The sequence below is a fragment of the Chelonia mydas genome, chromosome 12 (assembly GCF_015237465.2).
Source record: "Chelonia mydas isolate rCheMyd1 chromosome 12, rCheMyd1.pri.v2, whole genome shotgun sequence".
NCBI classification, from domain to species: Eukaryota; Metazoa; Chordata; order Testudines; family Cheloniidae; genus Chelonia; species Chelonia mydas.
Window position 1 is genome coordinate 11,937,443 of NC_051252.2, and position 13,734 is coordinate 11,951,176.

The following is a 13,734-nucleotide window of genomic DNA, read 5'->3' on the forward strand; positions in this document are numbered from 1 at the left end:
TATGAGGGATTGCTCCGGGGCTCCAAGATTTGCTGACAATGCTTGTGGAATTGGAATACTTCATGACTGGATAGACAGAAGTTGGGTTAACAGTGTGTAAGTGGATGCATCTTTATTATGATGATAAATTATTGCTTGTAGGTTACATTGAAGATATTGTAATGTCTGTACTAATGGTGAGTATAATGTTACTTATAAAGGAAATCAATAGGAATGTTTTAAAAAAAATTGAAGACATGATTTTTAAAAAAAGAAAGAAAAAAAGCAGCTCAAAAACTAGCTGAACTCCTCCAGGCGAACAGCACATCAGCAAACAAATGTTTCTGTTTCCAAACATTGTTTTCATTCACTGAAAAATGAACAATTTTATTACATAATTGACTGGGTCACCTTAAAAAAAACTTTGCATTTGATCTGAACCTCTGCAATTGATGGATTTAGAACAAAATCCATATCCGTTATTTTACATACATTTTGTTACTTAAAAAAGATATCTTAATATAACAGCTGATACTTTTTAAATCCACATTGAAACAACTGTTGGATTTTTATACTGTTGTAAAACTCTTTGTAGGGTATTCATAGAAAATGTTTTATTAATTGCCATATGTTTATTGATTTCTCTTTCATGTTGGTTCTTTTGTTCTTTCTTTGTAGTGGCAAAAGATCTTTCTGCATCATCATTTGCAAGTTATCTAAAATGTCAAAGGTGTTCTTTTGAAGTTTATTATAGATCACATGCTGTACAGGCCTTGACTTTGGCATACTTACAAAAAATGTACGTACTTTGAAATCTCACAAAAAGACGGGGGTTTCATTAGTTAAAATAAGGAATAATTTTATCCTGTTTTATTTTTCCTTTTTAATTTAAAAAGAATTTAAGCAATTCCATGCATTAGAAAAAACTGATGTGTCAGAATAATTGTTGTCATCTTTCCCCCTAGGTCTTTGTATCTCATGTTAGCATTGTAAAACAGATTGCATGCAATCTAAGCTTAACCCTCTTGGCAGACATGTTACATTAACACTCCATCACTAGACCTGGGAAAATGATGGAAGAACAAAATTCTCGCTGTGGTAGAACCATTCGCTTTTTCCAGTTGAGGATCTGAAAAAAATGGCACTGTGATCTGATTTTTAGGGGTGTGAAGTCATTTTGTACAGTGGCAATGTCTTAATGAGACTGCGTTTCTGGAATTTGTGCGGTTTGCCTCATTTCCTCTGCCGTGGAAGCTGGCTGCTTATAAAGAGTAAAGCATTTGGACATGCAAGTGGAACAAGTAGCCCTGTTTAAAAAAAAAAGTTAATAGTACTATTCACTGTGTTTTAAGCAAGCTATTGATGTCTAACTCAGCAGATCTTTTCCTTTTGAAACCAGAAAGTCAGGGGTTTTTTTTAAGCATAACCAGGAAAACCTTGTGCTTTGATCTAAAGGTGGTTCAAATAAGATCCACACAGAGTTAATGCCCAAGCAAGTAGAACTATTTTTTTTTCCTTAGGAAATAACCATGCTATGCTAGTTTGGTCCTGTGAAAATTCTGCCGTTTGTGGCTCCTCCAATATATATGTTGTGTTTCACTTTTACAGGAGCTACCCTTCAGCTCATGGTATGTGCGAAGTGACCAAGGTATCAGGTCAGAGAGAGCAAGACATTACATACATTTATAAAAATGTGTCGCCAGGTGTCAAATCAACTGCAAACTAAGGCCACAAAGTAGTCAATGTAGGTGAAGTTTTATGTTAGAGCAGATGGTAGCAGAAAATTGCCCAGAATGTGGTATATTGGAGACTCTGCACAAGACTCTCCTCTCATTTACACCAATAATTCCACAGATGTCAGAGGAGTTACTCCTGACTTACACTGATGTGAGATCAGTTACATTTTTCGCTAAGCATAGATAGCCTGCCAAGTAAGCCAGTGGCGTTGTGAATATTTCCCATACTCTCTTGAAGCTACATCTTGTCAGCTGGTACTGCAAGAGGGGACCAGCCACTGTTACAGTGCTGCCCCAACCTTGAACAGCAGGGGATGCTTTACTTTCAGTTGGTTTCTTTTAAAGTTGAGATATAACACTGAGGTCCTCCTGAACAGTTTCAATCTTTTTAAAGGTCTAATACCTTTTATAAGAGTAAGAGAATAAGCCCCAATTTTCTGGGGAAATTCCAGTGGGGACAGTTACATTCTGGCTGCTTAACTTCCAGTTTGCATTTTCATTTGTCAATATCTTTCATTTCTGTTCCTAAAATTTTGTGAATTGTCACTAGGGGAGAGGGGGTTATTCCAGACCCAAGGTAGCAGTGATCATATGATGGGTCATATCTATCTATATATATAAAACAACATTTGTAAGTTGAATTGAATAGTTCCAAAAAGAAGTGAGTGAGAATGAGGCTAGAAACAAAAGGATCATTAAGAGTGTTAGGCTTGGGGACTAAATAAAGACTAAATTTTAAAAAATCATTTTGAATTTAAGAGCTCCTGTATGTGAAGATGAGACAAAACTAAAACATCTCCTGCTTGCCAGTAAGGGTAGTAGATGACATTCTAGCCTCCCACTGACACGAAAAAATTACTCACACCATTTGCCATTTCTGCACTTTGTGATCCCTGTCAAATTATGTTTCCCCCATGGAATCTGAGGAGGGGAAGATGCACCCCTGAAAGTAATAGGTAAACATGGCAGAATTTTATCACCAATATGCAAATACACCTTAGGATAAACAAATGGGCATATACATTAGAGTGCTATCTCTGGACCCAGCTTTCAGAATTTTCTTTTGCTTTTCTGAGAGTTCATGTCTGATTGTCTCCAAAGTCTCTCTAAGTGAAATATTACAAAATGTGTTCAGTAAAAAAAAAATCACAAAGAATTACCATAGTACATTGAAAATAGTTAGATAATGGGGCTGGGAATTAACCTCTTGTTTGTTTGTTTGTTTGTTTCTTTGCCAAATTGATCTTTCCAGTCATTTTGCTGGGGTTTCATGAAGCAGACACAGTGCATTAAACAGGTGACACTCAAGGGAGATTGCAATGGAGGATATTTGACAGATTGTATGACGCGCCATTGCTGATCAGAACAAAAACAATGTATATGGCCAGGACAACAATAGCAAACAATCGTGCATTGTCCCACCTTCTCGAGGTTGTCGTTTTGATCTGATGGTCTGCCTTGTGCGATGCTATCATCTCCAGGCACTTTGTGCATCAGCCACACAGCAAGCCCCATCTGCTCCATTTAATGATTTCTGTTTGATGAATTTTTCTGTATTCATAAAAGGAGATGCTGTCACAAGGGACAGCCTCAAGCGCACCCTCCCCTACAATTTTGATCAAGCTTCTAGCCATAATCATTCAGGCTCCACTCTTAATACAACACATGCTATGTAAAATCAGGGGTTTGCTGACAGTTACCTTCTGATTCCTTCATAAACTGTAATTCTGATGATGCAGGTTTAATTAAGTATGTAGGAGTCAATCAGTCACTGGAAATAAGGACCTCCACTGGGGAATTACCTGAGTAAAAACAGACCAAACATGAAGGAGCTCCCTTGAAACTCTAGTACTTGTGTGCTTCCATGGTGAAATGGAAAGAAAGTTATCAAATAAAATCTGTTTGCTTGTGGCTGTGCTGTGACAGCTTTGTTAGTCCTAACAGATGACAAGAATTATTCAATCAATATAGATTTACCCTGAGAGTTTTGCAGTTTTCAGGCACCTCCAGGAAAATGACAGCCATTACATATGTACAAAGGCCAGTCCAGGGCCCATGGCCTCTAGCTTTAACCTGCTGCCTTTTCTGAGTTATGTCAGGATCAATTTTTTCTAATAGATATCACTTATCCTACATGATAATCAGCCTATCATAGTCCATTGATTACGTGACAGCCTGATTTAGGTCTGGTCTAGCAGATAAGAAACATGGGGAAATCTCTTGCCACAGTTGTCAGAGAAGCAAAATCCCTTTTCAAAACTTTCCCCTTAAGTTTTAAATGCTCAGAGCCAGCTGAGTTACTCAGCTGATGCTCCCAACACACCAGCTTTACTCAACTGTGATGCCGTGGAACTCTGTGGAGATCACCCCCTAACTCTGGGTTTAGGTGGTGTGAGAACCAGACCCATTATATGTACATCATTTGTTTTATGGCAAGATAGGGTAATTACTGATGCAAGGCACAGGTTGTAATGCAGATCAATAACTAGTATCTCTATAGCATTGATAAGAGCAATCAATTCATGGGCATATAAAAAATTGCTAGAGATCATCTCATACTGTATGCAAAGACCCATATTTTGGGATCTGAGAGATGCAGATGAATGCTAGCTGATACCAAACTAAGATACAACCAACATAAAACACTGAGTGAGACGATTTTTTTATGGCCCCAAATAGTTGTTATCTCCAACAATTATCTCCATGAGCTATATTGGTGGAATGGGGATTTCCCTTTACTCAGGAATCCAACTTGGCCACCACTATTACTATCAAGAACTATTTTGTGTAATTAGAAGACTCAATATTTTCACTTTGACTCAGTACATGGCAACTGTGCAAGGGATTGTAGGTTGGTTCCTAAAATATTTAGGGACTATCATATAATGCCATTCCAATATTCTCTGGAGAAAGTTAGTTCTAACATAGTCCCTATTATTCTGTGAGGATTAGATGCAATTTTGACAAATGCAAGGCAATGCACATTGGAAGGGATCACCTGAAATTCTGAGGTATACTTTTCCATTGTATTAGGCTTGGTGTTCCTTTGTTGGTTTTGCATATATATGTATGTAATATATTCTAGAAAAAGGGTCCCAAACTGTGGTCCATGGGTCACTGCTGGTCTACAAAGTGCTTGGTAGCAGTCCATGGAGAACAGACTGGCATTTAACAGCATTTGACAGCAAATGGACCCAGCAGCTGTGCACCAAAAGATGATGAAATGAAGCATAACGTGAAAAAGTTCCGATGCTTTATTTAAAAGGATACTGATCTGGAATTCCCTTTGTCCAGCTAGAATACACCATCATCCTAGAATGTCTTTTGTACATGTCATAAAGTGGGATATTTAGAGGTGCATTTAATATAAACAGTCGTAGTCACAATTAAATTAGGAATAAATAGGCTTAGGGGTTGTGTGTTCTAATTCCTTTTGAATGTGATTTCCTATGGCTGTCCTCCAATATCCAAAACTGATTTTCCTGTGGTGGGACTTGGGTTTTTGAATTTTCAAAGGCAACCACAAAAATAGTACCATGTGCAATTCAGATATTCCTAGTTACCAAATCTCAAGGTATGGTGAGCTAGCATAGTAATCATAAATTTTGACCATGTATTTTTTTTAAAGCACTTGTCTACTTTACTTAAGGTACAGTATGTTTCCGTTAGGGTTTTAAACTCAGAGTTCATACAAATTCCTAACTGACTGTACAGTAATTTTCAGAGCTAAAAGGTAAGGTGTTATGCCCAGATGTATAGTTGAAATAGCTACCAGATCCCATTTGTCATGTCTGCTTCTTGCATACACTCTGTACTTACGTTCCTCACTCTTTCAGACTTTACTTTTAACCTGGAGGTTAAGCAGTGCAATAATTCTCATTCTTTGTTGACAATGTTGTTATGACTATAGATCAAATATATAAGGACTTTTTTCCGTTTAAAAAAAAGTTTGTTTTCACTGCAAAACAATTTGTAAGCATAGCAGAGCTCTGGTTTGAAAGAGAGGATGAGGAAATTGATTTTACTATGTTAAAAAAATCCCAAACCAGTCCCATGTGAACTGAGCAAAATTCTGACTGGATTCTCTGTCAAGGGCATGTTAATTTTCTTTTTTATACTCTTCAGGATCTTTTGCCATATATTTACATATATATATTTGACACTAAGGAAAAGAATAAGGCAGGATGAAGGATGGTACGGATTACATTGATTCATGTGATTACAAATATGCTATATAAACAGGCAGAATTATTTACTACTAATATATATGAACATATAGTATACACAAGACTACTTAGTGTTGAAACTATCTGGCAAATCAAATCTGTTTCACGTAAAAATACAATGAAGTCCAAATATTTGGGGGGGAAAGGTATTTTTGTTTCACTAAGGTGTACATGTTAAATAATCAAAGGATTCAACATGACAATATGGTTATAGATAGTTATCTTAAGTGCCTTCTGTGGTGAGGAACCAAAATTAAAAACTTGAACAAAACATGATACATGAAAGTGCAGGTTCTACAAACACTGGGTTGCTTATTAAAACTACTTTGATCCATCGTTTCTTTGATATCCTAGGTCTTATAAAGAATTCACTTTCAGGGGTAAATATATAGGTAGTTCAGAGAGACTTTATGACATACTGTACATACTCCTCTGCCAAAGACTCGTTTTTTAATTACTTTTAATAAAAGCAAGGGGGAAAATGCTGATAGAGTCACTATCAACTGAGGTTCATTTCTAACTGCTGATTATTTCGGTATAGTCTGTATGAATAATGTACTTCCTGTAAGTAGATCTGGCATGGAAATCTGAACAGAGCTGGAGCTATTCCAGGAGAATCTGAAAACATGGGGATGGGGTGCCCGCTTTGCCCTAAGAAAATCGCATATTTACTCCCAAATTACCCACGCACCTCCCAGAAGTGTTGGGTATTTGCTTCCTCTTGCTACATTGCTTCCCTGCAAAGGACGACATGGAATTCTCAGAGAAGAGAAAAATCAATATTAATAACACTTATTCTTTCTTTCAAACCACTTTGAGACTCTCCTTTCAAGTCACTGAGGCCTACATCAGACTGAGCAGAGCTCCAGTGAAAGCAAGATACAATTTGCATACACACTGTACCAATACTTAATTTTATTCTTTAAAATTACTGATGATTCCAAAGCAAATCTATGTTTTGAGAAAACATGGGTCTGGATCTGAGCTTTTCAGCTCACTCCTTTGTCTATAATGAGTGAATCCAAAATGTGACCACACTGTGCTTTCAGGAAGTTCGAATCCAGACTTTTGAACTCAATCCATTTCTTATGAACATCTGCATTATGGGTCAAATCTGGATCCCACTGAATGCAAATGACTATTTTCCTAGCAGTCTAAACTGGTTTCCTGTATGCATATGCCCAGAAATGTGAAAAGTCAGTTTTGAATGAAACTTGTTTCTCACCCCCACCCCTCACCGCCTGGTTGAATGTAACTATGAATGGATAGGCAAAGTTTACGTTTACACATGGTCACTGGAGCCAGAAGATGAGACTAGTGGCCACGCTGATATTCCATGTTGTTCTTCCTAGGGAACAAGATTCAAACTTGAAATGCACCAGTGAACAGCAGTCTCAGAATATACATTGTTATCCCCAAAAATGTTCATATTGTGCTTTGAGGAAATGTTTATAGAAATGAATAAAGTATGTGCGAGCCACAGCTGGTTCCTGAAAGCTGGCTGAACTCAAACAAAGGCTGATTCCAAGTTCATTCAAGTTTTGAGTTGTGGTTTTGAGCTTTGAAATCTGAATTAGAATGGTGTTTACAGTACAGGCCATCACTACCAGCATATTCCTCCAACGCCACCTATATGTCAACATAGATATATATACACACACTGTGTACAGACTCTAATGACTCCTTGGCCACTTAGAAACGTCATAGTTGTCGCTATGCTGCATGCCATGGCCAGTTGCTTCTTCACATGACAAAGCTCCGATCCCTTGGTACAAATGTGCCTTTGCAGCTATTTGACCTAAAGGAGATTCTCAGCAACAGCGGAGTGTCTATAACTAGATTGAAGTGCCTGTGATTATTATTTTTATTTTATTTTTTTGGCTCTGTGGCCAAACAGAAACCAAAAAAAATCGTTACAATTCAAACTGATTTTTTTCAGTTTTTGCTTACTGAAACGAAAAAATACTGAAATAAAACCTTGGGTCAGGTTTTTTTTTTACTTTGATTTGTTATGTTTTGGGATGTTTTTAGCCTTTAAAAAGAAACAACAAACAAACAAACAAAAAAACCCAAATCTAGCTAAACTTCAAAATGAAACACTGACCTTTTTTTTAAAAAATTGTTATTTATTTGGCTGAAACTATTAGCTGAATTAGATCTTAATTTGCAAATAGTTTTGGTTACCCTGAAACTGCATTTTTTTTGGTGAATAAATTATTTCACAGTGACCATTTTTCCCACCAGTGATGCACAGTTAAGCAGTTCTAACTCCATCCAGTAGCGGTAGTTACATATACAAGTGCACCCAATTGGTACAATATCTAATAAGCAATGGGTGATTTTAGTGAGAAGGCAGAGCTACATACAAGAGTTCACCAGAAACTGGCTAATATGTAAAAAATGCCAGCCTTACAAAGGTTAAAATGTCTACATGACATGCATATTATAGAAAGTCACAAACACATCTCCATATAGGACAAGTTTATTCCTAACCCTAAAATGGACCCACTCACCTTCCTCCCCCCATTTCAGGTCTCCTCTCTGAGTCCAGTGCCCTATCCACTAGACCAGGGGTTCTCAAACTTCATTGCACCATAACCCCCTTCTGACAACAAAAATTACTACATGACCCCAGGAGGAGGGTGGGGGACTGAAACCTGTCCTAGCCCTGTCACCTGGGTGGGGGGCCAAAGCCCGAGGGCTGGGGGAGGGGGGACAAAGCCAAAGCCCAAGGACTTCAGCCCCAGGCAAGGGGCCTGTAACCTGAGCCCTGTTGCCCAGGGCTGAAGCCCTCAGGCGTCGGCTTTGGCCCCGGGCAGTGGGGTTTGGGCTTCAGCCCCAGGCCCCAGCAAGTCTAAGCCAGCCCTGGTGACCCCATTAAAACAGGGTCCCAACCCACTTTGGGGTCCCGACCCACAGTCTGAGAACTGCTAGCGTAGACCGTGCTGCCTCTCAATGAATTGCTAGTCAAATAAAGACAGCACTTTGTGTCTATACAGTCATTCATATGTGAATCCCAAAGATGATCATAACTCAGTGATATTTTGAAACTTATTTGTCAAAGTTTAGTGAGTCTTAGATATATCCACCACAGCTAAGTTCTGTTATCTAATGCAATTGCTATTATAATTTAAAAGTGAATAATTTTCATATGAAAGGTCCTTTAAGTGAGTTAATGAAACTCCTTTTGGGGCTGATTTATAGATTTCCATTTGGATCATTTAAATTTTTGTTGTAGTTCTTAAAGCAATCCATTAAATTGGTATCCCATTTCCCTCTCTAAATCCTCTAATCTGTGCTGTGTAGCAGATGATAGACAACTAGAAAAATGGATGCCTTGAACCTAGAAAATATTTTTTTTTTAATTATAGACTCCCCCCTTTCTGTCTTTCACTACTTCTTCCTATCAGGAATTCAAGACCTGCCTTTGAAAGACTGTTGTATTAATAAACCATTCCAGAATATGGTTAGCTACCTCACATATTATAGAATTCCTCCAGACCTTGAAGAGATAAAAGTAATGTAATTTTTCTTGAGTTGTTATCACAGTTTGAGTATGCAAGCGCCAGAATAATTGATACTTGAAAACATACACAATGTCATTCCAACCAAATAAGGCATTCCTTAATGCAATCATGTTTGTTGTAGGTCTTTGGAGTGTGCTTCATTCTCCCCCCCCCCTCTTTTATTTAAGCGATTTACATCAAACATTCAAGCACTGACTGTAACTAATATTGTTTCTTGGCCTAAACAGATAATTGCCCTTCTGGATGTATAAAAGATGTCTCACAGAGGAAAGTGAAATATCATTAATAAAGGAGAATGATTTACTCAGGAATTCTTCAAGAAGTAAGATTAATAAGCCATCCCCTGGTGTTAGATATAATCTTCAGATCTCTCATCACTGCATGACTTATTTTTGCAACAACTGCACTATTCAATCATTAATCAAGACACTCAGTGAACAGTTTATCTGTGCTAATGTGCATGCCGTACACAAACAACAACTTTTCTTTTTTTTTTTAACATCTGGTGAAGGAGAAAAATGAAAAAGCAGAATCCAGAGTGTGGGGCTCCTCTATAATACTTAACCATCAGTGCAATGGGGGCCGTAGGTTCCATGCAGGCAGTGAGAGGGTTAAGGAGAACCTGTGGACTCAGTGGGCTTTGCCCACTACCTTCCTCTAATGTCAGTCATGGGGTCGGCGGTGTCAAAAAGGGGAGACTTAGCCCAGTTGAGGCCTGATCAGGAAGGAGAGCAGAGCTGTGCTACTTCCTCGGCAAAGGAAGCCTGGTTCCAGCCAACAGCCTGAGTCAGTTTGTTAGCTGGACTAGCCATTTTGTGGATGGAACAACTAGGCCCAGGAAGATGGCCAAGAAGGTACTAGCTGCATGGCGCCCTTCCTGGAACAGAAGGGTAGGGTCTTGCTGGCAAATCCTCTGATGACTCTGATTTTGAGTTCACTATTTTCCTTTTTGTTTTGGACTCCAACATACCTGGAAGGGCTGGGGCTCCAGGGTGCCATAGCCGGAAGGTGAGTTGTGTCGTGGCAGGCTACAAGGGGGCACTGCCGAGGGAAGCTGGTTACAACAGATACACCGATTTCATTGGGAACCTGTCTATTCCCCCAGAAAGAGTTAGGGTTAGCTTGTGAATCGGCCTGGGGCCACAAGGGAGGAAGACTGTGCCCCCCTAAATCACGTATGCAGGACTGCAGCCAGCTGCTATGTGGGATGAGTTGAGTAGACAGAGGTTTGTCAATGAGCCAGCAGCACAACTGAGCAGTTAAATGATGTGTGTTGTGATTTGCTACTGAAGACAAATGAGCTTTTCAGTGAGGTTGGCAGGTTACTTCTCTGAAGATGGTGTTGGTGATCTGTTAACAAAGGGCATGGTAGTTCTTCCCTGGCTCTCACCAGCCAGCAGGGACATATACCAGGTTTATAAGTGTTGGCTTCAATGTTTCTCAGAACATTGGGGGGTGGGGGTTAGAGAGAGAGGGCTAAACTCCATCAGATGTGACAGAATGGTTAGTGCCATCTGGTCCAGTTTTGAGGTTTCTGTCCAAGCAAATTCTTCTCATATTCAGTTGATCTTTTGAGAGATCACCTTCTGTGATAGCAAAATTCCACTTGAATGATTAAACTGTTGACCAATAAGGGGAGACTTGTGAGGGCTGGAACTAATGGGAGCTGAACCTAGATTACCAGAAGAGAAAATAATGAGTTCCTAGCTTCATCAGACTGAGATCTGAATGCAATTTATCTCCACTAATCACTTAGCTCCACCTCAGTGAGTTTTTCACACGTGTACACGCAGACACGCACCACAACCACGTACACGAACACATACTAAAATGGCCCCAAATCAAACTATTTCCCCTACAGACTGAGAAGGAAACAAAAGGAAGAGTCTGTTACTGTTTCTGTTGTTAGACACTTCAGTGATGAGGATAAATACAATACACATGACTAAGAGATCAAAATTCACTTCCCCTGAATATTCTCTAATGAAAGGAGGTTCAGGGAACTAAGAAGAGCCACAGGGAATCTAACAGGAACAGGGCCTTTGTGTAAATGACCCTGTGTCTAGAGTGAATATGGGGGAGCTGCAAGGCTTGGAGACCACAGTTCTTCCATAAGAAGAGGCAAAACCAGACCCTGGATAAAAAAAATATGGAGGAAACTCAAATTTTAACTTTTGTGGAGTTTTCTTTTGATCTTTTACTGCTCCTACACAGACTTTATCTTTTAGTGGGCAAAAGTGGCCAACACCCAGTAATGGAGACAATATGGAGTGTGGTAGTGACCTAGACTGAGAAAGGGGAAGGAAAAATATGTGGCTTTAACTCTAGCAGTGAGCCTGTTTCTATTCTGAATTGCCTGTTCACCTTTTAGGAGGGTGATACGAAATGTGATGCTCAGAACAAGAAATCAAGCATGGGACACAGCTATTGAGTTTCCATATTTCATTATTAAGACTGTTGGAAAATTTTCTGTTGATGCCGTCTTTTTTCAGTGACAAGTGTTGGCTTTCAAAGGAAAATCTCCATTGCTGTGCCTCTTGGGAGCCCCTGTTTTCCAAGTTGGACTGGGCTCCACACTTGGACTAAATCTCCCGTGACACACCACAGAATCTGAGCAGGAGGGGGAACTATGTTGCACCATGGGAGTCGTAATCTGGTCCTGGATTCCGGCCCATAGAGGAGAAAGTGGACATGAGGTACTTCAACTACAGTTGCCAAGAGGCACTGTGATGGTATTCCCAAATACAAATGTGTCCGTTTTGTGTTTTATTTTTATTTTTTTACTGAAAAGAAGTTTTTCACTGATGGAGGAGGGAAGGACATGTTCCAGCCAGCACTATCCATTATGAACCTTTTCTAATAACAGTGAAATCACATCCATTATTCAGTAGTCATACGGGACATGTAATAATAATAGTTCTCTGGAATGGTATTGTGCCTTTCTCTTAAGAATCTGCAAGCATTATATAATAATATTAGTTAATAAAGCTTCATCCCTTAAAGAAGTAAAGTGTTATCATCAAGATGCCACCAATGCCTGAGACCCAGCAATGGCAGGTGTGTACGCCAAGATGATCCTAACCTTTGTGCTGATAGTTCTTTAGACTTAACAGAGTATCTCTTCTGTCCTTTACGGGAAGCTACTTGAGGATACAATAAACTCCAGATTTTGGTACTGGCTTAGCAGCAATGTCCCATGGAATTTTTTTTTCCTCTCCCCTCAAAATTCCCTAACTGAGTTGGTGTATTATTCAGAAAGGGCGCTAAGAGTAACAAGAGAGAAGGTGACAAAAAGTCAACATGTGCAATAACTGAATGACTTTCAGGTTTCACAGAGATATGGTCTGGTTTGGATCAATGGCCGCATTCAGCTCCATAGCATTTATGTTGGGTTCCCACAGCAATACCAAACCCCTGCTTGCGAAAGAGAGAATCCGACTTTGGTTCATATTTATAAACCACACTGTCATTACCACTGATGCAGTATCAGCTATGATAATTATCACTGTGCCTTCAGCTTCCACAGAGCAGACATTTGTCTGATCCAGGTGGAGGGTTGCCAAGTTGGCTTGTGGTACACTTGCTGAAATTAGATGGCTTTTTTCAGCTTGGATTGGACCAACACCCGCTCATGTTAACTGTGAAGGAATGAGTGTGGTTAAAGTGACGTTTCTGATGTTGTCTTATGAAATTTGAGTTCTGAATTATGAATTATAGTCATACTACTTCTGTTCCATTTAGTGACTTGAAGGAATGTAAAATTAGGATATTTTGACCTTTTTTGGCAATTGTAACTCAGAGAATGTGGTAGCTGGAGATAAAATTAGAGGATACTTTTATGTTAACAAACTGAAAGAAACAAAGTTTGGTTTTATAAAGTAAAGCTGCACCCTTCCAAGTTGCCTGGTGGTCTAGTGTTTCGTTGTTTTTTTTAAAACATCCTACCTAAAAATTCTCTCCTTTATTTTTGTTTTTTAAAAGCCTTCTATAGAAAGAAAATCTGCTGTGCTTTAATTTCCCTTCTGTCAGGAAAAGCCATTCCTGGTTTGGGAACTACAGGACCTATCTAGCATTCGGTAGACTGATTTTCCAATTAGAATATACTCTGCCTTGCTTGAATTGCCTTCCTTTCAGAATTTGGCCCAAAATAATATGGACAGTGGTCCGCCACTCAGCCTCTCTATGAAAAATTAAACTTGCATGTATGTACCGTGCGTGCGTGTGTGTGTGTATAATATTGAATAGGTAGTGGGTTTTTTTAAACAT